Raw genomic sequence first — 26843 nt, forward strand, 5'->3', positions numbered from 1 at the left:
TGATTGACATTGAATTACTATAACTAATTAATTAATTTCATTGTAATAAATTACAATTATTTATTTATAGTTTATTTTAATCATATATAAAATAAATAATTAAATTAAATCATGAGAGTTAGTTCCTCAAACCAAGGATTCTAGTTTGGATGAGAGATTCTCTAGCTCTTGTAAATTAGTGTGTAAGTTGAGAAATTGTCTCAATCAAGTGAGTCTAAGATAGACGCACTATCTTAAGACCACTTGCTCATGTATTTAAATGTATTATTAGATTATTTGAATAAGATGGAATTACATGAGCATGAGAGACCACATGGTGACTTTCTGCCTTTTCTTCCGGCTTGTCTTCTGTGTGTGAGTATTTTATTTTAGTGTGTTAAATTTTCTTCATGTGGTATGATTGAGGAGTGTGTTCTACCAATGGACGAAGCTGGTTGGAGGTTATTGCATGAGTCCATTGCTCTAAAAATTGTGGGTGATCAGTCCCTGTCATAGCTACGGTGATCGGACTAGTGTATCGTGACTGTGTTGCATAACTCGCTAATTGAATATTCCCAATCACCATTTCTGTATGTTCGATACAAATTTTTCTGTCAGAACACCGAAAGCTTGGACATTCACAGAGTTAGAGGAGAAGAAAGTTGCGCACTGTGCGTAGGGAGTTTTTTTTGGGTGTTGTGATTTTTAGTTTTTGAATTATTCACTTTAGAGTGGATGCACTGTGTATTGATTTACCCTTCTAAATTGACTTGAAATATCAGTATCCTGATGTGTACCAGTATCAGAGATTGTTGAGCTCATCCTTCGGCAAGGCTGCATCTTTGTAGCACTCCTCAACAACAACTACTAGCATATTCCTCACTAAATTAAATTCCTCAACTATTAGATCTGGCCCTTCAGTAGCACTGTCCAAAGAAAGATCATAACTGGACTTTATGCTATTTCCTCTCCACTTTCCTAAAATTTGTGGTGTTCCATATACAAGCTTGATAGCATCAGTGCTGACTATTGCTTTATTAACATATATTGGGACCTTGCGTCCTTTGGCCAAATTGATGGCATCGGATGGGTGTGCATCCACACTAAGCATCACCTTCTCCTCTAGCTTGCCAATGTATATGCGAGCTTAATATGTGTTCACCACTCTTTCTGTGATCCGTATCAATCACACTTCATATCCAAGAGTTCCCACTAAATCTCTCATCAACTGAAATGGATTTGGATGCCCCCCTTTCTCATCTTCGTGCAATGCATATATAAGCTTTCCAATAGAAAATTCATTAACAATAATCGACAACAAGAGGCTTCCATCACAAGCAATTCTGAGGAAAATTGTTGGATTTTGAAAACGCCAGAGAAGACCATGTTCAATAAAGCTGATTTGATCGACCTGAGATTCTTTTGCTTCATTTATGGGTGTTGTTAACTGGTCAGATGAATGCCATAAGTTTGATGATCCTGATAACCCCTGCTTTCTCAATTCCTGATGTTTCACTAGCTCAGTGTCAACCACATGAGCCTCCACGTAATCACCATCATTCTCATCCCATTGATTTAAGCGACCACAGTAAGAATTATCAGAGGAAGAGAAGGAGCTATTACAAAGCACCACTAGCCTTTGTTGTGATTGAGATTGACCCTTATTTTTGCTACCCTCAAATGAATTCCACAGATTTTCATAATTTACATAGACTGGAGATATACTAAGTTAATAGCGTGACGTAGGAGCACCGTTGATGCCATTATTGTAGGATATTGAAGGCTCATAAAATATTGCAGAGTTGTGAAGCTTATACGTGGAGTAAGTGACATATTTAAAAAAGACCAGCGTTGACCTTATCTCCAAAGACTATTTTTCAAGGTGGATAAAGCTTGAAACATTAATATTATTTTTAAAAAGGTCTTGGCTAAAGGTATGCATGAAAAAAAATACAAACTTTTTCAAACATATGTTGAATAGTATTCAAATTCTTTTTCCCATTATTTATGTAGGGTGAAGGTTTAAAAGCAAAAAGTTTAATTCATTTCTTTCAAAGTGATTTAAAAAAAACAAGGAGCTCGATAAGTAGTGTTTGTAATTTTTTAATGTAATTTATATTTAGAAGTGATGGAGAGATAAGGTGTGATTTTGTGGAGTTATAAGGTGAAATTATTTTTTGTTTTTGGAGTGATAAGGTAAATTTATTTTTTAGAGAGAGAAATGAATTTTTTTTTTAGAAGGTTCAGTCAATTTTTTGATGAAGGAAGGTGAAAGTTGATGTAATTCACTATTATATATATATATATATATATATATATATATATATATATATATATATATATATATATATATATATATATATATATATATATATATATATATATATATATATATATATTTGTGTCCTAGATCTGCCCGAAATTGAATAAGGGGATCATAGGTACACACTGTGTCGTGGGTGTGTTTGCATGACTTCTGTCGAGTCTGTAAAACACTCTTTTTCTTATGCTTCAACAAAACAATTACATGCACATAAGAAAAGTTTACAATTCATCGATCAAGCTCCTAAAATCAACACTCTTGTAATCACTTAAGTTCATAAACACAAAGCGTCACATCATCAACTTGATAAGATGATCTTCTAAGAAATAACATTTCACATTATGTAATCAAAGAAATCAAGTTAAGGACACTACAAAGTCAAGCATTTCAAGCCAAGACGACATTTCTACATCAAAATCCAATCAAGTTGTCATCTACATCAACAATTTTTGCAGCCATTCAAAAACAATTTTTTTGGCAATTGCACTTGCACCATTTTTTAATAAGCTCAATACATAATTGTAACTTGCAAATCATAATTTGTAAGGGTGAATTCTTGGTTGTAACCGACACCCTAATTTGAATTGTTAAGGCGAATACATTAAGTCAAGTAAGTCTTCAACTGAGTCATCAAGATTGAACTTGTCATTTGTCTCTTGGGTGCATTTTCGACAATGTTCTACAACCTTTTTTAAATCAACACATTCAGTGAGTACATTCAATAAAGCACAAAGTGTCTATAATCAATCAAGTAAGTGCAAGCAAAGCAAGCGAGCATGTCATTCAAACAATCAAAGAAAGCGAGTGTGTCAATCAAACAACCAAGCAAGCGAGCGTGTTAAAATCAAGTGTGAAAGTTCAAAGCACGACATCTACAACAAGCAAGCCTGTGTAAAGTTCATTACAGCATTCATAAGTTTCTTTCAAGCAAAGTGATCGTCATCAAGCGAGCGTCCAGTCAACAAGTCAAGCAAGTGTTTAAAGCATCAACAATCAACAAACAATACAAGCGAGCCTGTCATTTCACTGGTCAACTCAAGTATGCAATTTTCAAGCACGACTTCTACACCAAGCGAGCGTGACCTCAAAGTAAGCAAGACAACATGGCGACACACATTCAGCTATACCAAATTCTTCACAAATTAATGTTATCAACTGCTGAAAACATTGTGCAAATCAGCGAAACAACTCTTGCTGACATTCAAGTGCATATTCAACATGCACATGAAACGATTGAGTTCCTTCAACTAGAATCGCAACTGCAAAGAATTGAGTTGCAAGAGAAGTGTGTAGCTTCCAAATATTTGACCAATCCAGAGATAGCTAATCATTCGAACTCATTCATCGCCCCAACTTCAAGTGTTGAAGTTGTTCTAGTTCAACTTTCTTCCAAACCCATCATCAAGCCATGGGAAGAAATTCAAAGTAATCGAAATCGACGCAGCTTAGGATATGTCAAAGATAATGTCAACTTACATATCCCTTATTATTCAAAGCCCATTCAGTTTGTCAGTGCCGGATTACTTGAACATATCACCTCAGCAAGTTTTCCGCAAGTTGCAGACAAACATCAATGCACAGAAATTGAAGTTACAGAAAAACATAAATGCACACAAACTCAAGTTGCAGACAAATCGACAATTTTTCATTGTCAAAGAACTTGTCATCTGGAAGATCAGTGTTTTGATCTCCATCCATTTTACCATTATGGCAAGCAGAATCATTCATCAGAGAAATGCAGCAAACAATGACAGTCAGCCAGATTGATGATAGATTATTCATGGATTGATTCCTGGGAATGGTCATCCACAGCCAGAAGATTGTACAAGTTTTACAATCAGATTCACTCACACATATTGCAGCCAACAGCCAAATGACGATGGTACACTTGTGCAGTTGAACAGGGGAGTACAACAGTGAAAGTCTCCTACACCTGAAATGGGGGGAGTTTCGATATCAAATGCAGATGATTGTCTCTCCTTTTAGCTGACAAAGGGGGAAAATGTTAATGAAATTGACAAGTGGTTGTCAGACTGAAAGTCTCGACAACATCAGCGAAGCAGCTAGTGGGCATCTTCATCAGCCAGTGGGCATCTTCATCAGCCAGTGGGCATTTTTCATCAGCCAGTGGGCATCTTCATCAGCCAGTGGGCATTTTTCATCGGCAGTGAGCATCAGCAAATTCGCCAGTGGGCGATTGATAACAAAAACAGTAATGAGCAGCTTTAATCATAGCGAAAGAAACATTGAGTTGTTTTTCGATATCTTCAGCCAATGGGTGATCATCATCAACAAATACCCTAGTGGGTGTTCATCAAATTGTGTCAGTGGACACCGGATGTTGTTTTCAAGCAAAGGAAAATTGGATCCTTTTGCGGCTTGGCACATGATGGAGTTGTCAAGAATCATTCAGAGATGAATCAGTAATGCAACTGGCTCACGGTCTCTTCATATTGCAGTTTCTTCAGAATCTAGATTTGGCTATTTTTTTTAGGCAAATGATTTTTGAGGAGAAATTTGAGAACTTGGAAGATGGTTCCTTGTTATTTTTGGATTTATCATTTGGGGGGGAATGTTAGCCTCACTCTATTAAAAACAATTATAAATCCAAATAAAATAATTAATTAAATTAAATCATGAGAGTTAGTTCCTCAAACCAAGGATTCTAGTTTGGATGAGAGATTCTCTCCAACTAGCTCTCCTAAATTAGTGTGTAACAAGGATAATTTTATGGGCGAATGTTCGCCCTTTGGCAAAATTAAGGGGTTTTTAATTTTTAGTGGGTGAATATTTTGTATCATAGTACATGTTTACAAATCACCTCAAATAACCCACCTTATTTTAAGGGAGAGGGTTAAAAAGGTAAATTTAGCCCTTGAAATTAGGAGTTACAACCTTCCATTCGCCCATTTTCAAGAATAGGTTTTATTTAAGTGAATCCTAGGGGCCAAAGGCCCAAATATCATATTTATAAAAGAGGTATGGTAAATTAATAAAAATATAAATAAATGAGAGGTATGGTAAATAAATAAAACATTTTTTATATTTACTCTATAAGTCACCTTATATACATGCAAGGGTGTAAACAAATAAAAATATAAGTAAAGTGGAGGTAGGGTAAATAAATAAAACATCTTTTTATACTTACTCAAAAGGTATGGTAAATAAATAAAAATATAAATAAACTAGACGCATGGTAAATAAATAAAACCTCTTTTTATATTTAGTCCATAACCCTCGTTCTATTTATGAAGGCTCAAGAAAGAGATTTTATTTAAGTGAATCCTATGGGCCAAATACCATATTTGTAAAAAAGGTATGGTAAATTAATAAAAATATAAATAAACGTGAGGTATGGTAAACAAATAAAACATTTTTTTATATTTACTCCATAAATCACCTTATATTTAAGAACATTCAAAAAATTGTGTTATATTTAGGTGAAACCTATGGGAAAAATACTATGGGACAAATACCATGGACTAGATTGTTATTAATACCATGCAAAAAACATTATTATTAATAAAAATAAAAATGGCACATTGTATTGACCCATGGTATTCACCAAAATGGCACATGGTATTGACCCATGGTATTCACCTGGAATGCAACCTATTTAAATGGGGGAATTAAACCAGCATAGATCCATCTTTACTTTGGATCTACTAACCCTCGAGAGGTATCAAATATCGTGATATGCAAACTAGCATAGAGTGAAAAAATATTTGATCCCTCTCAGAGCTTGGTTAAAATAAAAAATAAAATAAAAATCAACTATTAATTTTATTAATTTTTATAAATTACTAATAGTAATTTTTAAGCTCCAGGTTTATGATAACCTATGGTATTGACCCATGGTAATACCATGGTATTCATGTGAGCATAGACTATTTAAAGGGGAAATTCTATCATCTTAGATCCATCTTAATTCTGGGTCTACCATGTGCTCAGAGGGATAAATAGATTTCATCCCCCTAAGAGTGGTAGATGAGGAGTTAAGATGGATATAGGTTGGCTTTTATGATGATGAAGATATTAAATAGACTTAGGATATTATGTTGTAAAAACATCTTAAGGTGAATGGTTAAAGCATAGACATTGGACAAGTATATTTGTATACTTTTATTTTAAACTGAAACAGATCCAGGGATAAATGGAATGGATTGATTGCACTAGTCATCCTTCTATAACTTTCCAACATATGCTGGAGTAAACAGATTGTAATTTGGGTAATTTTTCTAACTGCAAATAGGAACATACTTTCTCACCATGACATCCAAAATCCTATATAACCATGCATAGGAATCCTCAACAATAGTGATGAGTAGCAGAAGTTCCTCATAGTTCCAGATTAGACTCTGGATGCGTGCTTTGTCCAACTCTATATGTGGCTTCATCATCTTGTGCAAGTGATGCAGGGCTCCCTTGTACCTCATTGTCCATGTCAGTACATGATCAACTGCGATAGGTATATCTGTGAGTTTTCGTGCTATCTTGTTGCAACGTTGTTGATGACCAAGTAGATGACAAATTTTCTTGTGCACGGTGATGAACCTGTCATACAGTCTCCATGTAACTATCTCAAGAGCTGATACTTCAGGAAGTATGGATTTCTTCATCTCTACTTTGGTGGATCCTGTTGATTTTCCCTCTCTCCTCTTGGCTGCTTGCAACTCCTTTTCCATGTGCTCAGATTATGCTATCAATAACTTAACACTCAAGCTCATGGCTTCAGCATAAGCCTTTGTAGCATTGGCCAAGGTGGCTAGATGTCTTTGTACATCTGACACAATCATCCGTTCTTCAAAGTGCATAGGTGACGCATGCTCATCAGGGGTGCACACTCTACATGATTGTACAACTCTGTGTTGTGACTCATGAAAGGCTATGTTGTACACCTTTGTTCCCAGATAGTCATCAAGGAGAATGGTATCCCGTTGTTTACTCAGGACTTTCTCTGTTGTTGGAACTGGTGAAGCCTGTGGAGTGACCTCGGTTGCTATTGCCATGAGGTCTGTATCCTAATCCTCTTCTGACTGATCCATATCCAATTCCATATGTTCTACTATCATTTCATCCTGCAGAGCAGGTTCCTGTTCCTGTAGCTTCTCACCCTGTTCCTCACCTGTCGCTGGTTTGGAGTCTTCAGCCTGTATCAGTGCAGTTTGCATTCTCTGTGCTTGCACTTCCTCATGTTCCTGTTCACACTCATGTTGCGCTTCCTTCTCTCTTCTACGCACCTCTTTTTTCTTCTTTGAGCTTATGCTAGACTTCCTACAACTTCCTTTCTGCATCTTCTAGTCTTTGCTTCTCCCTCTTTCTTTGTGATATCCTCTTCTTACGTTGTAACCTCTTTGTATCTATCTCCAAATCTAACTTTTCCACAAGTGGGTCTTCTTAGCTTTGCTCCGTCTCTTTGCTTTCGACAATCTTCCACTTACCTTTATCTTTCACAGGTTTGCTTCATGTTGCTGCTATTGTTTCTGCTCCTTGTGGTGCTACTAGCTTGAGTGCTGCTAACCACTCTGCTGGTATGCTGACCGGTTCATTGAGCCAAGAGGAGTTATAACAATATCTCCATGGGTCCTCCTCTAGATAATGAAATGCCCCATGGATCCAAGAATAGTACACTCTCACATAGTGGTCCCTGCATAAACCATGTGGATTGTACGGATTGCAACTCTTGGTGCCGAGCTTAAACTTCTTGAAGTCTTCGACCTCAGAATCCACTTCTTTCAAACTCTCGTTCACACACAACCCAATTCACACAGGAAGCGTAGGCCGTGGTGCCTTCTTCTTCATGTGCAATCCAGTTGATAACCATGTCGAGATGTGGTATGCAACCTCCTGCATGATCAGCAGTCTGTGGTGATGTACACCTTGATGAAGGTGCCCTCTCGTGAGGCTTACCAATACGCACTATTCAAAAACACCTCCATTGTAGCTTGGGACATGTAGGGAAGATCTTGTTCAAATATCATCATGTACAGAGGGGCGATAAAATGGTCGGATATTCTAGACATTACTCCACAGTAGCTACAGTCTAAGAGAAACTTGCAATATACGTTCACAACACTCTCTGAAGGTGTCCATGCCCAACCCATGCCAGCAAACTATTGATAGGCATAGATTGCATCGAGCATGTAGGAAAACATGAAGACTATTGTTTGCTTATCCTTGGGTGGACTCCGGGCATTGGACACATGCACTTTTAGCTGGAGAGCCAACATGTTAGTCCAGTTGAAAGGTTTACCTTCACTTGCCATCTGATCCAACATAGCAACCCAACTCTGCGAGAAGGTCTCTATACTCCCTTGGCCATACAAGAGAAATGCAAAGGTGACCAAGGACTCTTATGCCTTCTTGAGTGTCTTCGTCCTATATATCTGGTTGGGTGTCATCCTGAACTTGCTGGCTCCCTTACCCAATGTTTCAAGATGTCCCTTGTGTTCGTGTTACTGTTGGGAGTGTAGAACGGTGCATCCATCCTACTCACCGACACTAGAAAATGATACATTTGTTGATTATCTTTCGTCCTGAAGGAAGCAAGCTTTGCACCACTGACACTACTCAATATCATTGTCTCAGGATCAGTGTGTAAGAAAATATAGTGGATCACATCTACCCATGGGAACATGAGAAAGCTGCATGCAACCTTGTACAATCCTAAATTATGGATGCTCACATAGACTTTTCGGCCCTCTAGATTCTCCTCAAAGCTGTCTGAGAAAGTAGTTTTGATGTCATGCCATGTGATCCTGGTGTCTTTCTTGTTGAACATGTGTATGTCTCCGTACATGGGTGAGATCTTAGACCCTTGTTCAACCACATCCCCAATACTTCTTTCAACTGTGTCTTTTGATCCATCTCTCTTGGAGGCCATGATACATGTACTGCTGAGAAGCTACTCAAAACCTGTAGTACCTATAGATAGAGAAGACACTCACAAAGAGACAATGTTAGCTAAAAACATCAGGCAACTTGAGAGACATTCGAGCAACAAACAGGGGACTAAAGGGAAAGATTGCACAACATTGACTCCGGGAAGCTAGGAGATTGTCAGTTGGAACTGTGCATTTTGTACTATCAGTTGCTAGTGAGGTTGACTGTTGAATGGAACTACGCAATGCGCAATCTAGTGAGGCTAACTGTTGACTGAAACCGTGCAATGCGCAGAATAGTCAGGCTGAGTTGCTGGCTAGAATTGCGCATTGTGCAATTTCAGTGGGCAGCACTAGGCACTTCCTCTTAGAAGGTGTGGATCACAGCTGTGAGATAGTGTGGGTAGCCTTTGCCCAATTCCTAGAGGCAAGGCAGAACCTTGATTGCTAGGAATGCACAGGGCATGTTGGGAGAGACAAGATTTGGGCCAAGCCAACCTGGATCTTCCCACTGGAAACCTAAAAACCTGAAGGATTGAATGTTTTTGAAGTATGTGAAAATATGAGTGAAATAGACATGCATGCAATTCAAGGAAGTGCATAAACCAGTCAACCGACAAAACCAAGAAGTTCATGAAGCAAGTCACTGCAACAACGATTGTGAGTGAAAAATAGTGTTATGCATGCGCCATTAGGGAAAGAAATCACTTCTACAACCTAAAAAAAATTGAAATGACAACGGTCATTCAATAAAACTAAGGAGACAACACTCATAGAAACCGAAAACTAAAAAGCAACGGAACAATCGGAAAAAGGCATGAAAAGAAAAAATTTCTCATAAAAGCTCCACCAACTATGTTGAAGGTTCCTAGATGCCTCAAGAATTTCAGAGCTCCAATATTGAATGTGAAGAATGAGCTATGAGGAATTATTTAAATAGATTTGGCAAACTTACGGTTTATGATGTGCATGCCACAAATCTAGGAAATAGTGACACTTGGTGGGGATTTTCTAAAAACGACTTTGCATGTAACTCCTGCTACTAAAAATAGATCCGTAAAATCTAGGGATGATTTTTCACTTATTTTTATTTTTTTATTTTTTGGGAACAATCACCCTACATGCAAAGAAGGATTGCGCAATTCTATAGCGAATCGAGAAATATACCCACAATGCGACAGACAACCACTGAGAAAAAACTTCTGCACTATTTTTGGACTAAGTGGCTCTGGATGGCTAGAGAGCTCTGTACAATTTTCCAGAACAGTGATGCTGGGCTACTCTGGGCATTTCTGGAGAGTAGTGCAGTTGGCCAATTCTGTGCAATTCCAGAGAACAATGCAACCGGCCTGGGCTGCTCTACACATTTTTGGAGAGTAGTGCAGTTGGGCCAGTCATGCCCATTTCTGGAGGGAAATGCAACTGGCTTGCCCTTCTCTATGCAATTTTGGAGAGCAATGCCAATTGGTCTACTCTGCGCAATTTCCACAGCAATGCTGGCTTGCCTGTTCTGCATAATTTCTGAGTGTAGGGAAGCTGTTGGGCTGCTCTACGCAATTCCTAATGCGAAGACAATATATCCTCCAGGTTTGCACAATTTTTCCTAACAGCCGACTAACCAGATATGAACCAAGTGTTGGGTGTTCATATGGTTGACTGATGAGACAAGTGAGTGAACACAAGTTGTTAAACGATAGATGAAATCAAATAAACACAAGTACCTGATCAGTGCAAGATAGTTGCGATGATTTCAAGGAGGGAGGCTCCAAAACGAAGCGAAGGAAAAATTTTGGAGGGTGGTTGTAGCTGCTACAAAATTAGTGACGCACTAGTAGAACTCCAGCTCTTTGTATGGACCTTGTTCATGAAAAGTGAGTCTAACTCCCCCGAAAGTACTGTTCAATTCTTCGATCATCATGGCTTCAACACTAAGCTTGAGTTAAGGATATAGTCCCTTACCATTCTCTTGATCAGCCAACACAAATTCCAAGCCAAGTCAAGTCAATTGTTTTGATTGGGGTTGAGGGGTATATTGGTGCATAGGTAATATAAATGTTAGAGTCTTACTTTCATCTCTGATGTTGCTCCGATGCCAACAAACCTGGATAGTACCCCAACAGAGTCATGAAGGGACATAAGCATCGCTATGCTACCAACGAGCCTGGTCAATACCTAGGTGGAGTTACTTGCATCGTCTCTGTGTATGAAGCCTTTCTCTTCTTTTGCCTTATTTATTTTATTCATTTTTTTTTATTTTCCATTTTTTAAAGAACTATGCATAGGAACTTATTTATTTCAGAGGTGGAAGAGGGACCCTGACTTATTGAGAGCAAAAGAGGTTGTCCCTTTAGAGAAGTATTTTATGTATACCTCTGACAATACTTGTTAAGGTTTTTCCCCTCACCTTTCTCTACTTGACTGAGCTGACAAGGGTTAACCCAAAAGGATTGATTAGTGTAGGTGGTACTATTTAAAGTGCAATTGTTGTGTTTTCACCAAGACTCACTTTGAATAGAATGTATTGTCCATCAAGGTATCATCGACTGAAGACAACAAGCTCTTGCATAAAGAGAGAGGACAACATATAACCAAGTGTTGATAGTTGTATATGTCCTCTTGTGTCTCACCTTACTTGTCTCGAAATCTGTTGTGTGTGGAGCATGATTGTTCAGAGGTCTTTGTTTCAGCCAGATGTATACACCAGGAAGTTTGTACACCCCTCCATGTGAGGGGCTGCGGGGGGGACTTGTCCCCCCCGCGAGGGTCCCGGGGGGCCATCCCCCCCGGCTGGGGGGTCCGAGGGCCAGCGGTCCCCCGGCGGGGGCTCGGGGGTAGCGCCCCCAAAGCTAAAAACAAATGTAAAATTTCCTTGTAAAAGTATAGTAATTTCTAGTCAATCTGGGCCGTTCATTAGGTGGATGATCTGACGGTAGAACTTATGTTTAGTTTAGGGTTTTTTGCCCTAGAAGGCAACCCCTCTCTTTGTATGAGGGTATTGTATTTGAGGCTGTGAAATAGATGTGTATTCCATGTGAGCGAGAAACAGAGAGGTGAAACAGTGAGAGAAAACAGAGGATATTACAACGGATTTGCTGTAGGTTGTGTCTCTTCATTTTGCTGGATAATAGAAAGGAAGGATTGGCTGTTCGGGGTGGACGTAGCCCAAACTGGGTGAACCACGTATATCTGTGTCTCTCTTGTTTTGTGTGTTTTCTGTGTTTATATTTATGCAATATTTTATGTGTTCCATTGCTCCATAATATATAATTTTCTAACAACTGGTATCAGAGCCGAAGGTCTATTTGGCTGATAAACTCGCAGGAAAGAAGGGTTCCTGGTTTGAGTGGGAGCAATGGCGGAAGATGGTAAGCTTAGAGTCGAGAACTTTAACGGCCAAAACTTCTCGCTGGGGAAGATGCAGATGGAAGATTATCTGTATCAGAAAGATCTGTACCTACCATTGGGCGGAAAAACAAAGATGCCGACGGGTATGAAAGATGAAGAATGGAACCTTCTCGATAGAAAGGCACTCGGAACAATACGGTTGTGCCTTGCTGCGTCAATCGCCTTCAATATTTCGAAGGAAACCACGACATAGGGTTTGATGTAGACGTTGTCGAAACTATATAAAAAACCCTCAGCCTCAAACAAGGTATTTCTTATGAAACGATTATTTAATATGAATATGTCGGAAGGTGGATCTGTTGTAAACCATTTAAATGATTTTAATACAGTTACAAGTCAGTTAAGTTCTGTAGGGGTAAAATTTGATGATGAAGTTAGAGCTCTGTTATTCTTGTGCTCATTACCAGAAAGTTGGAATGGTTTGGTAATGGCCATTAGTAACTTCGTTTCTGGATCTAGTACTTTAAAGTTTGATGATGTTGTCGGTGCTATCCTTAGCGAGGAAATGTGATGAAAAAGCTCCGGTGAGACATCGGGAAATGCTTTGAGTGCAGAGTCTAGAGGAAGAAAAATGGAAAGAGGAAGGAGCTCAGGATATCGCAGTAAATCAAGGAAAGGCAGATCCAAGTCCAAATCGGGGATAGTGTGCTGGAAATGTGGAAAGAAAGGACACCTAAAGAAAGATTGTAGATCTTGGAAGGGAAAAGAAGGAGATGCACAACAAGAAAACAATCATGAAGCAAATGTGACAGGTGAGGTGTTACAAGATGCTTTGATTCTTTCTTTCGAAAATATTATTGATTCCTGGGTGGTAGATTCAGGGGCTTCATTCAACGCCACACCTGATAAGAAATACTTTCATGACTATGTTCAAGGAGATTTTGGACAAGTTCGTCTGGGTGATGATAAACCCTATAAAATCGTTGGAATGGGTAAGGTTCTTGTAAAACAGCAAAATGGAAACCAATGGCTATTAAAGGAGGTAAGGCATGTTCCAGATCTAAAGAAAAATCTGATTTCAACAGGGCAGTTAGGCGGTGAAGGTTGTGTGACAACTTTCACAGACAAAGCTTGGAAGGTCACCAAAGGAGCCCTCGTAATAGCAAAAGGCGAAAAGGTTGGTACATTGCATTTATGCAATGGTATTTCTAACTCTGTTAATGCTTTAACATCCAAAGGAGCAGATGCAGCATTATGGCATCATAGGCTCGGACACATGAGTGAAAAGGGGATGAAGATTCTTCACTCAAGGAATTTGTTGCCAGGTTTGAAGAATGTTGATTTGGACTTCTGTGAGAATTGCATTTATGGAAAACAGAAGAGAGTCAGATTTCTCAGAGTTGGGAAAGAAAAGAAGAATGAAAAATTAGAGCTTGTGCATACAGATGTATGGGGACCTGCTCAGGTATCATCTCTCGGTGGCTCTCATTATTATGTTACTTTTATTGATGATGCAACTAGAAAAACTTGGATTTATTGTATTAAGAATAAATCTGATGTATTTGATACTTTCAAGAAATGGAAAGCTTTGGTTGAGATTGAGACAGGAAAGAAATTGAAGTGTCTTAGATCAGACAATGGAGGTGAATATTGCAGCAAAGAGTTTGATAGGTACTGTTCAGAGCATAGAATTCGCAGAGAGAAGATAGTTCCAAGAACACCACAAGAAAATGGTGTGTCAGAAAGGATGAACAAAACAATCATGGAGCGTGCAAAGTGCATGAGAATGCATGCAGGATTGCCTTTACAGTTTTGGGTAGATGCTGTAGATACTGCTGTTTATCTAATAAATAAAGGGCCTTCAAGTTCCTTGGATGGTGGTGTTCCAGAGGAAGCATGGACAGGTAAAAAGGTAAACTACTCTTTTTTAAAACCTTTTGGTTGTGAGGTCTTTGTCCATATTGATAAAGAAAATAGAACAAAGGTTGAGGAAAAGTCAAAGAATTGTACCTTTATTGGATATGGTGTTAATGATTTTGGTTATCGCTTATATGATTACGAAAATCACAAAATCATTAGGAGCAGAGATGTAATATTCAATGAAAAGGTCTTGTAAAAGAATCAGTTGCAGGAAAAGAAACAGGAAAAAGAAAACAAGGAATACGCAGTTCTTGATGAAATCACTAAAAAAGGAAAGGTGCCTGAAAAAAATAATAATCAACAACCACAACAACAACAGGCACCCCAAACACCTGAAAGTGGTGTTAGAAGATCTACTAGGATAAGTATACCCCCTGAACGATACTCTCCTTCATTATATTATTTATTGTTGACTGATTCCGGTGAACCCGAATGTTATGAAGAAGCAATGCAGGTTGAAAGCATGAAGAAGTGGGAGGTAGCCATGGAAGAAGAGATGGACTCCTTAATGCAAAACCAGACTTGGGATTTAGTCAGGTTACCTGTAGGAAAAACTACATTGAAGAATAAATGGGTTTACAGGCTGAAGGAAGAAGATGGAGGAAAACAGAGGTATAAAGCTAGACTTGTGGTGAAGGGGTTTGCACAGAAGAAAGGTATTGATTTTGATGAAATATTTTCTCCTGTTGTTAAAATGACTTCAATCAGAACCATTTTAAGTCTTGTAGCAGCTGAAGATTTGCATCTTGAGCAGTTAGATGTAAAGACAACCTTTCTCCATGGGGATTTGGAGGAAGAGATATATATGCAGCAGCCACAAGGATATAAGGTGAAAGGGAAGGAGAAACTAGTGTGCAGGTTGAAGAAGAGCTTGTATGGCTTAAAACAAGCTCCAAGGTAGTGGTATCTAAAATTTGACAAGTTTATGTCTAAACAAGGTTATACTAGATGTCACTCTGATCATTGTGTTTATTTGAAAAATCAAAATGATGGTAGCTATATTATATTGTTATTGTATGTAGATGACATGCTTGTTGCAGGATCTAACATGCAGGAAATAAATGTGCTCAAAAGAAAATTGGCAAATTCATTTGTAATGAAGGATTTGGGAGCTGCAAAACAAATCCTTGGTATGAGAATAATTAGAGACAGAAAAAATCGTAAATTAACATTTTCTCAGAATGAGTACATACAAAAGGTGTTGAAAAGATTTAACATGCATAATGCAAAACCAGTTAGTACACCTTTTGCTAGCCATTTCAAACTTAGCAAGGAAATGTGCCCAAAGACCCAAGAAGACATGGATTATATGTCTAAAGTTCCATATGCATCAGCAGTTGGAAGCTTAATGTATGCAATGGTCTGCACAAGGCCTGATATTGCACATGTAGTGGGAGTTGTAAGAAGGTACATGAACAATCCAGGAAAGGAACATTGGATGGTAGTGAAATGGATTCTCAGATATTTGAAAGGTACCACAAATCATGCATTATGCTTTGGTGGTGCAAACATTTCTCTACAGGGATACGTTGATGCAGATATGGCAGTTGACAGAGATAACGGGAGGAGCACTACAAGATATGTATTTACTGTTGGAGGAACAGCTGTCAGTTGGGTTTCAAAAATCCAAAGTGTTGTTGCACTTTCAACAACAGAAGCAGAGTATGTTGCGGCTACAGAGGCTAGTAAAGAAATGATTTGGTTACAAAGGTTTATGGGTGAATTGGGTAAGGAGCATGATAAGGGCACGTTATACAGTGATAGCCAAAGTGCCATTCATCTTGCAAAGAACTCAGCATTTCATTCCAGGACTAAACACATACAACTCAAGTACCATTTCATATGATCAGTGTTGGAAGATGGAGAGTTGAAGCTGGAAAAGATACACACTAGCCAGAATCCTGCAGATATGCTAACAAAAGTTGTAACCAGGGAGAAACTGGGAATATGCTCAGTTTCAATTGGTCTTCAAGGATGACGATGAAGATGAGAAACAACTAGGTCCAAAGAGGAGTCATTGTCCAGCAAATGAAGCAGCGGTGAAGTTTCTACAATCATTCTCCAAGTCGGAGATTGTTGTGTGTGGAGCATGATTGTTCAAAGGTCTTTGTTGCAGACGGATGTATACCCCAGGAAGTTTGTACACCACTCCATGCGGGGGTGGTGCGGGGGGACTTGTCCCCCCTCGCGGGGGTCCGGGGGGGCCAATCCCCCCCGGCTGGGGGGTCCGGGGGCCAGCGGTCCCCCGGCGGGGGCTCGGGGGCAGTGCCCCCAAAGCTAAAAACAAATGTAAAATTGCCTTGTAAAAGTATAGTAATTTCTAGTCAATCTGGGTCGTTCATTAGGCGGATGATCTGACGGTAGAACTTATGTTTAGTTTAGGGTTTTTTTCCATAGAAGGCAACCCCTCTCTTTGTATGAGGGTATTGTATTTGAGGCTGTGAAATAGATGTGTATTCCATGTGAGCGAGAAACAGAGAGGTGAAACTGAGAGAGAAAACAGAGGATATTACAGCGGATTTGCTGTAGGTTGTGTCTCTTCATTTTGCTGGATAATAGAAAGTAAGGACTGGCTGTTCGGGGTGGACGTAGCCCAAACTGGGTGAACCACGTATATCTGTGTCTCTCTTGTTTTATGTGTTTTCTGTGTTTATATTTCTGCAATATTTTATGTGTTCCATTGCTCCGTAATATATAATTTTCTAACAAAATCCACACACAGTTTCATGTGAAACTAAACCTATGGGTGAAAAACAAGCAAACAAATAGAAAGAAAAGGACAAAAGTAAATGAAAACAAAGCAAGAAAGTAAATTAATAAAATAAGCAATGAAAATAAAGCAAACAAGCAAGCATGCAGACAAAGAAAAACAAGAAAACAAACACTGCTCCTACTCCTAAACTAAGAAGTCCATGGGAATCTTCATCTAAAGTGGTATTTCCAATGCAACCATCAGCGCATCGGTTGACCGATGTTGGTGAAGACATGGTTTACAAGAAAGATGAATGTGTAAACCAAAAAACAAGAAAGATATAACAGTGAAGACCACAATGCTCTGAGTTTAAAAATATCTACAGAAAATAAAATAATAAAACTAAAAGATAAAAATTCTGTGGACGTATCATGGTTACGCATCACACTGTGCGTGGATGATAAACATACACACTCTTTTTATCGTGACAGACGAGAAAACATGAGAAAGGAAGACAACTTACGTTTAGCAAGACTTCTCGCTGTGTATGATTCCTCCAATGCATGAACGATGGGATCATGTGATTCGGGTGGAGGATGTGAATTTTGTGAACTAGATTGATTTTCAATGTAAACATGAGAGTGATGAGGAGCCTTCGGTGCTTCAACATATTTCTGATATAGTGTAGAATCGACCTCAAGCCAACAAGGACCCGAGATAACCATAAGCTCCGGTTAAAGTGTCTCGACACCTTGTGGGGTTTCCACTTCATCAATAGGTAGATCATCGACGATGGGTGGCTTAGAAAGATAGGCAGTGAATGAATCAACATCATGATCGAATAAAGGAGAAAAGAGATCACAAAAACCACGATCAAAAAATTCGATATGTTCATCAACATCCTCATGATATGATGAAACATATAGAGGAGTTGATGAGAAGCAAGAATGTTCACCCTCTACATTTTCGGAAATGACAAATGAAATATTGAGTGCATTTGTGAACACAAGTGTGTCCTCTCTGCTATGCAATAACAAACTACCATCTGGTGTATTTTGTGAATGATCAGAAGTAGATGCATCCATGAATGAATTCTCACACAGAAATCAACAATGACAGAATCACCTAAGATGTTAGGGAAGAGAAAATGAGGTGTGGATAGAGGGAGGTCATCCTTCACCATGGGTTCTTCTTCAGATTTTCACACATACTCATAATAATGATAGCGAAGGTTGGATACCCAACACCAACATCGTCAACAACTTGATCCACGTGAAAATAAGTGTGTTGTGCAGAACGGGAGAACACATCACAGTACAATCTGGAGGACCAATAGAATGCGGGGACGAAGGTTGAGGAAATAAGTCCAAGTGACAACTTATAGTCTTGCTAGCCAAATCTACGCAGAAATTAAGAGCAAGTGGGGTGGGAGGATGTGATAGTTCAATAGATATATGTGCACGTTCTCCCACCTCACACTATAGGTTCAGAGCTGTTTGATGAGATGAGGAAGGACAATCACTTGTGACAACAACCATGTCCACCTTGGATTTAGCAGCTCTAACATCGAGGTATGTTGGGGTTAGTTCGAATGATTCCAAGATATGCAGATTCTCATATATGTGAAGAAGATACTAAAATATTTCATTGAGAAATTTCCAATCAATTTCATCCTCTGGGAATTGAAATGCAAGATTATGAAAGAGATCCTAGAATTGCACCAAGGATTCATTAGGGGCTTTCTACAATTCAAGAATTTTTTTGTATATGCTCAACGATCAAACTCATTGAAAGTATTAGCGAAATCTATAACAAAGTTACCAAATGAGTGAATATAATTTTTGGGCAATGTGACAAGCCATTGCAATGGGTTCCTATGAAGCGCAAATGAGAACACCGTGCAGATCACGTAATCCTCTTGGTTTTCGAGCTTGTCACATAGATTGGTAAAGGCAAGACTATGCCTCTGCCAAGCTATTCCACCTTCCCCTTTAGATGTGTTATGTAACAAGTCATTCAAGAACTCCTCTGAGATTTCAAAGTCATTTTGATAAGACATACATATCGGATGACGAAGTGTAACATAAGTCATGATAAATGTGCAAAGATTCAAAACAGACTTTGAGGACTCAACTTGTCAACTGGCCCTCCTTCTAGCACCAGAAATGTTGACACTACTGGACCTGCTAACATGTCAGGGGATCTCCCCAGTATGAAGTCCCAACTAGACTTCAGACCATTTGGATTAGGAATCCCAACACTGGGTTGTAAATCTATGCCTTGACTACGATAGCGTGCAAATGTAATAAATATATCCTTGTCAGAAGCAAGTGTGTGACCTTGTAGTGAGTCAAGAGAGATTCATGGGAAGGTTCTAACACACGAAAGGGGAAAATAAGTGTATCCCTTAGAAGCCTATAATAGTACGCAACCTAAAAGGAACACACAAGTTGAATGACATCACAAACTAGAAATAAGAATAGTGAACAATCCAAAGTGATGATTCAAACCAAAAACACACTTCAATAAGAATCATACAATCACATACATAATAGTAAGTACATCAATGTGTAAGTTAAAACTACATGCATTGCTAGAGTAACCAGAATAGTTTAACTACAATAACAACATAAGCATGAAATGTGCTAACTGTGTTATATTATATAAAGTGAAAGTTCTATCGATACATACAACCATGATAGCCAGTAGCCCCAATAGTGGCATGCTACAGCCAACACCGCTTGCTCCTCCAAAGAGATGTACTTGCTCTACATTGTGGAGAAGTTAAGGCTCAACATGATACTCTCCAAGCCCTCTCTGAGGAATGCCTAGAATAAGCTTGGCTCCCAAAAGCCCATTCTATGAGGTATGAGGTTTTATTTATAACAAAGGGTGGGGTGACCCTTTACATTCCCCTTTGTGACTCTTGGACTACCCTCATGGCTCTTCAACTTTATTACATAAATCTTTACATTTCATATGATTGTTTGTATTCCACTAATGACACTTGGAATTTCTCTTTCCATCATGTTTACAAAAATGATACATTTTCCACATATACCCATGTGGGACAAAATTGGCTTGAGTTATTCACACAAGAAAATACTAAGACTCAGATGTTGTTATGAAACTAACTCAAAAAAAGATAGAAAAGATACATCAACGACTTAAAAATCAGCCTCTTTGAGGGGGCAACCTGTTTTACATTACACAAATGAACAATTCTTGGATGATACAAATGAAAAAACCTCCTTGCTATATATAGGATTCTAAGGGGTCACAATATAACCTAAGCCGACATAACAATAATAATATAAGGGCACAAAAATAACAATAGTGGGCTTCTATGGGGCACAATAATAACAATATGGGGACAATAGGGGCATAAAATAACAATAAGGGAAAAATGACAATAGTAATGGGGGAATCATTAGTATTATAGGGACCTAACAAATGGTTGTGGAAATACCATCTCGTTAACATCCTCTTTATGATCCTCAGTGATGAATTGATGCCATGCTTGGTAGTGTGCAATGGTGTCTGTGTACTCTTTGACGATGTCTTTCTCAAGATGAAATCTTGCCTCCATTGCTTCCAGGTATATTGATTTGGGACCTCTATCCAAATCATTCTGTAATATGCACAGCTTAGTCCTAAGCAAGGTTGGACTGGTGATGTACATCCACTGTTATCGGTGCTGACTTGAAAATTTGTGCTGGTGGTCATGAGCATCAACTTATCAAAGTTCGTATCAAGCTCCAGTCTGACTTGGTTCTTCTATTTGGCCTCGGTGAGTGTACCAATCGATAGGGTGCCATAATTTCGCACCACAACATCCTGACGATGAACCACACTGGTTGGTTCGAAACACGTCGACAAATGATGTTTCATGTGATCTTTGCCGAAAAATATTTTGTAAACATCCAAACTCCTGTACAACAGTGCATATGAAGCCTCAACACTAGTGATGAGATGCAGGAGTTCCTCATAGTTCTGGATTAGACTTTGGATGTGTGCTTTGTCCAAATCTACCTGTGGCTTCATCATCTTATGCAAGTGAAGTAGAGCTCCCTTGTACATCACTATCCATGTCTGTACATGATCAACTGCTACATGTATATTTGTAAGTGTTCGTGCTATCTTGGCGCAACACTGCTGATTACCATGTAGATGGACAACTTCCTTGTGCGTGGTGACGAACCTGTCATACAGTCTCCACGTGAATTTCTTAAGAGCCAATACTTCAGCAAGTATGGCTTTCTTCATCTCTAATTTAGTGGATCTTGTTGATTGTTCCTCTCTCTGCCTGGCTGCTTGCAACTCGTTTATCATGCACTCATTTTCTGCTATCAAGAACTTAACACTCGAGTTCATATCTTCGACATAAACCTTTATAGCATTAGCCAAGGTGACTAGATGTCTTCATACATCTGACAAAATCACTTGTTCTTCAAATTATGTAGGTGATGCATGCTCATCCAGAGTGCATGCTCTATGTGCTTATACAACTCTATGTTGTTACTCATTAAAGGCTATGTTGTACACATCTGTTCCCAAATGGTCCTTAAGGATAATGGTATTGCCTTGTTCACTTGGGACTTGCTTTATTGTTGGAGCTGGTGAAGCCTGTGGAGTGACCTCGGTTGCTTTTGGCATGAGGTTGATATCCTAATCCTATTCTGGCTTCTCACCTTGTTCTTCATCTATTGCTGGTTCAGAGTCTTCAACGTGTGTTAGCGCAGTTTGTGAAGCTTTCACTTCCTCCTGTGCCACTCTACTGCCACGCTAATAGGTTTATTAAGCCTAGAGGAGTTATAATAGTATCTCCATCGGTCTTCCTCTGGCCAATGACACGCCTTGTGGATCCAAGAATAGTACACTCTCACACAGTGGCCACTACATAAACCATGTGGATGTACGGATTGAAACTCTTGGTGCCAAACTTAAACTTCTTGAAGTCTGATTCTTTCAAACACCCAGTCACATACAACCTAATTCGCATAGGAAGCGTAGGCCATGGTGCCTTCTTATTCCTACGCAATCTAGTTGATAACCCTGTCGAGATGTGGTATGCAACCTCCTGTATGACCAGCTTGTTCGAGGTAAACCTCGGCAACACATGCAGACCTTTCTCCACGATGTACATCCTGTTGAAGGTGCCCTCAAGTGAGGCGTGCCAATCTATAAAGTTCATCAACACGTCCATTGCTACCTACGACATATAGGGCAAATCTTGTTAAAAGATCATTGTGTACAGAGGGACAATGCAATGGTCAGATATTCTAGCCATTACTCCATAGTAGCTACAGTTTGAGAGAAACTTGCAATATACGTTCACATCACTCTTTGAAGGTGTCCATGCCAAACCCATGCTAGGAAAATATTGATGGGCTTAGATTGCAACGAATAGGTAGGTAGACAAGAAGAATCTTGCTTGCTAATCCTTGGGTGAACTCCGAGCATTGGATACATGCACTTTCAGTTAGAGATCCAACATGTTAGACCAATTGAAAGGTTTTCCTTCACTAAACATGAGAGTGATGAGGAGCCTTCGGTACTTCAACATATTTCTGATATAGTGTAGAATCGACCTCAAGCCAACAAGTACCTGAGATAACCATAAGCTCGGGTTGAAGTGTCTCGACACCTTGTGGGGTTTCCACTTCATCAATAGGTAGATCATCGATGATAGGTGGCTTAGAAAGATAGGCAGTGAATGAATCAACATCGTGATCGAATGAAGGAGAAAAGAGATCACAAAAACCACGATCAAAAAATTCGATATGTTCATCAACATCCTCTTGATATGATGAATCATATAGAGGAGTTGATGAGAAGCAAGAATGTTCACCCTCTACATTTTCGGAAATGATAGATGAAATATTGAGTGGATTTGCAAACACAAAGTGTGTCCTCTCTGCTATGAAATAACAAACTGACATCTGGTGTATTTTGTGAATGATCAAAAGTAGATGCATCTAGGAATGAATTCTCACACAGAAATCAACAATGGCAGAATCACCTAAGATGTCAGGGAAGAGAAAATGAGGTGCGGACAGAAGGAGGTCATCCTTCACAATGGGTTCTTCTTCAGATTCCCACACATACTCATAATAATGATAGCAAAGGTTGGCTACCCAACACCAACATTGTCAACAACTTGATCCACGTGAAAAACAAGTGTGTTGTCCAGAACAGGAGAACACAACCCAGTAAAATCTGGAGGACCAATAGAATGCGGGGACCGAGGTTGAGGAAAGAAGTCCAAATGAAAATCGACAGTCTTGCTAGCCGAATCTACACAGAAATTAAGAGCAAGTGGGGTGGGAGGATGTGATAGTTCAACAGATATATGCGCACCTTCTCCCACCTCACACTACACATCCGGAGTTGTTTGATGACATGAAGAAGGAAAATCACTTGTGACAACAACCATGTACACCTTGGATTTAGCAGCTCTAACATTGAGGTATGCTGGGGTTATTTTGAATGATTCCAAGATATGAAGATTCTCATATATGTGAAGAAGATACTGAAATATTTCATTGAGAAATTTCCAATCAATTTCATCCTCTGGGAATTGAAATGCGATATTACGAAAGAGATCCTAGAATTGCACCAAGGATTCATTAGGGGCTTTCTACAATTCAAGAATTTTTTTGTATATTCTGAATCATCAAACTTATGGAAAGTATTAGCGAAATCTATAACAAAGTTACCAAATGAGTGAACATAATTTTGGGCAATGTGACAAGCCATTGCAATGGGTTCCTATGAAGCGTGAATGAGAATACCGTGCAAATCACGTAATCCTCATGGTTTTCAAGCTTGTCACATAGATTGGCAAAGGCAAGACTATGCCTCTGCTAAGCTATTCCACCTTCACCTTTAGATGTGTTATGTGACAAGTCATTCAAGAAATTCTCTGAGATTTCAAAGTCATTTCGATAAGACATACTTATCAGATGACGAAGTGTAACATAAGTCATGATAAATGTGCGAAGATTCAAAATAGACTTTGAGGACTCAACTTGTCAACTGGCCCTCCTTCTAGCAACAGAAATGTTGACACTACTGGACCTGCTAACATGTTAGGGGATCTCCCCGGTAAGAAGCCCCAACTAGACTTCAGACCATTTGGATTAGGAATCCCAGCACTAGGTTGTAAATCTATGCCTTGACTGCGATAGTGTGCAAATGTAAGAAATATATCCTTGTCAGAAGCAAGTGTGTGACCTTGCAGTGAGTCAAGAGAGACGCATGGGAAGGTTCTAACACACGGAAGGGGAAAATAAGTGTACCCCTTAGAAGCCTATAATAATACGCAGCCTGAAAGGAAAACACAAGTTGAATGACATCACAAACTAGAAATAAGAATAGTGGACAATCCAAAGTGATGAGTTAAACCAGTAACACACATCAATAAGATTCATACAATCACATATAGAATAGTAAGTACACCAATGTGTAAGTTAAAACTACATGCATTGCTAGAGTAACCAAAATAGTTTAACTACAATAACAACATATGCATGAAACATGCTAACTGTGTTATATTATATAAAGTGAAAGTTCCATCCATAGATACAACCATGACAACCACTAGCCCCAATAGTGGCACATTACAGTCAACACCGCTTGCTCCTCCAAAGAGATGTACTCACTCTAGATTGTGGAGAAGCTAAGGCTCGTCATGATACTCTCCAAGCCCTCTCTGAGAAATGCCTAGAAAAATCTTGGCTCCCAAAAGCCCATTCTATGAGGTATGAGGTTTTATTTATAACAAAGGGTGAGGTGACCCTTTACATTCCCCTTTGTGACTCTTGGACTACCCTCATGGCTCTTCAACTTTATTACAAAAATCTTTACATTTCATATGATTGTTTGTATTACACTAATGACACTTGGAATTTCTCTTTCCATCATGTTTACAAAAATGATACATTTTCCACATATACCCATGTGGGACAAAATTGGCTTGAGTTAGTCACACAAGAAAATACTAAGACTTGGATGGTGTTATGAAACCAGCTCACAAAAAGATAGAAAAGATAGATCAACGACTTAGAAATCAGCCTCTTCGAGGGGGCAACCTCTTTTACATTACACAAATGAACAATTCTTGGATGATACAAATGAAAAAACCTCCTTGCTATATATAGGAGTCTAAGGGGTCACAATATAACCTAAGCTGACATAACAATAATAATATAAGGGCACAAAAATAACAATAATGGGCTTCTATGGGGCACAAAATAACAATAAGGGAAAAATGACAATAGTAATGAGGGAATCACTAGTATTATAGGGACCTAACAAACGGTTGTGGAAATACCATCTCATCAACATCCTCTTTATGACCCTCAGTGATGAATTGATGCCATGCTTGGTAGTGCGCAATGGGGTCTATGTACTCTTTGACGATGTCTTTGTCGAAATGAACTCTTTCCTCCATTGCTTCCAGGTATATTGATTTCGGACCTCTATCCAACTCATTCTGTAATATGCGTAGCTTAGTCCTAAGAAAGGTTGGACTGGTGATGTACATCCGCATGTTATCAGTGCTGACTTGCAAATTTGCATTGGTGGTCATGAGCATCAACTTATCAAAGTACGCATCGAGCTCCAGTCTGACTTGGTTCTTCTATTTGGCCTCGGAGAGTGTACCAATCAATAGGGTGCCATAATTTCTCACCACAACATCCAAACTCCTGTACAACAGTGCATATGGAACCTCAACACTAGTGATGAGCTACAAGAGTTCCTCATAGTTCTGGATTAGACTTTGGATGCGTGCTTTGTCCAAATCTACCTATGGCTTCATCATCTTATGCAAGTGAAGCAGAGCTCCCTTGTACATCATTTTCCATGTCTGTACATGATCAACTGCTACATGTATATATGTAAGTGTTCGCGCTATCTTGGCACAACACTGTTGATTACCATGTAGATGGAAAACTTCCTTGTGCATGGTGACGAACCTGTCATACAGTCTCCACGTGAATTTCTTAAGAGCCAATACTTCAGCAAGTATGGCTTTCTTCATCTCTAATTTAGTGGATCTTGTTGATTGTTCCTCTCTCTGCCTGGCTGCTTGCAACTCCTTAATCATGCACTCATTTTCTGCTATCAAGAACTTCACACTCGAGTTCATGTCTTCGACATAAACCTTTATAGAGTCATCCAAGGTGACTAGATGTCTACATACATCTGATAAAATCACCTGTTCCTCAAATTATGTAGGTGATGCATGCTCATCCAGGGTGCATGCTCTACATGCTTGTACAACTCTACGTTGTTACTCATTAAAGGCTATGTTGTACATGTCTATTGCCAAATGGTCCTTAAGGGGAATGGTATTGCCTTATTCACTTGGGACTTGCTTTATTGTTGGAGCTGGTGAAGCCTGTGGAGTGACCTTGGTTTCTTTTGGCATGAGGTCGATATCTTGATCCTATTCTGACTTCTCACCCTGTTCTTCATCTACTGCTGGTTCGGAGTATTCAACGTGTGTTAGCACAGTTTGTGCAGCTTTCACTTCCTCCTGTGCCACTCTACTGCCACGCTAATAGGTTTATTAAGACTAGAGGATTTAAAATAGTATCTCCATCAGTCCTCCTCTAGCCAATGACATGCGTGGATCCAAGAATAGTACACTCTCACACAGTGGCGACTACATAAACCATGTGGACATACGGATTGA

General features: G+C 39.1%; 1 pseudogene; it reads right to left on the reverse strand.

Moving 5' to 3' along the window:
- Positions 1-781: 781 nt before the first annotated feature.
- LOC149199033 (bifunctional nuclease 2-like) lies at positions 782-26294 on the reverse strand (annotated as a pseudogene).
- Between the last annotated feature and the right edge of the window lie 549 nt (positions 26295-26843).

Source organism: Pinus tabuliformis, chromosome 2_1 (genome assembly GCF_031772625.1).
Source record: "Pinus tabuliformis cultivar Carrire ecotype Pingquan chromosome 2_1, CPIR1, whole genome shotgun sequence".
Taxonomy (NCBI): domain Eukaryota; kingdom Viridiplantae; phylum Streptophyta; class Pinopsida; order Pinales; family Pinaceae; genus Pinus; species Pinus tabuliformis.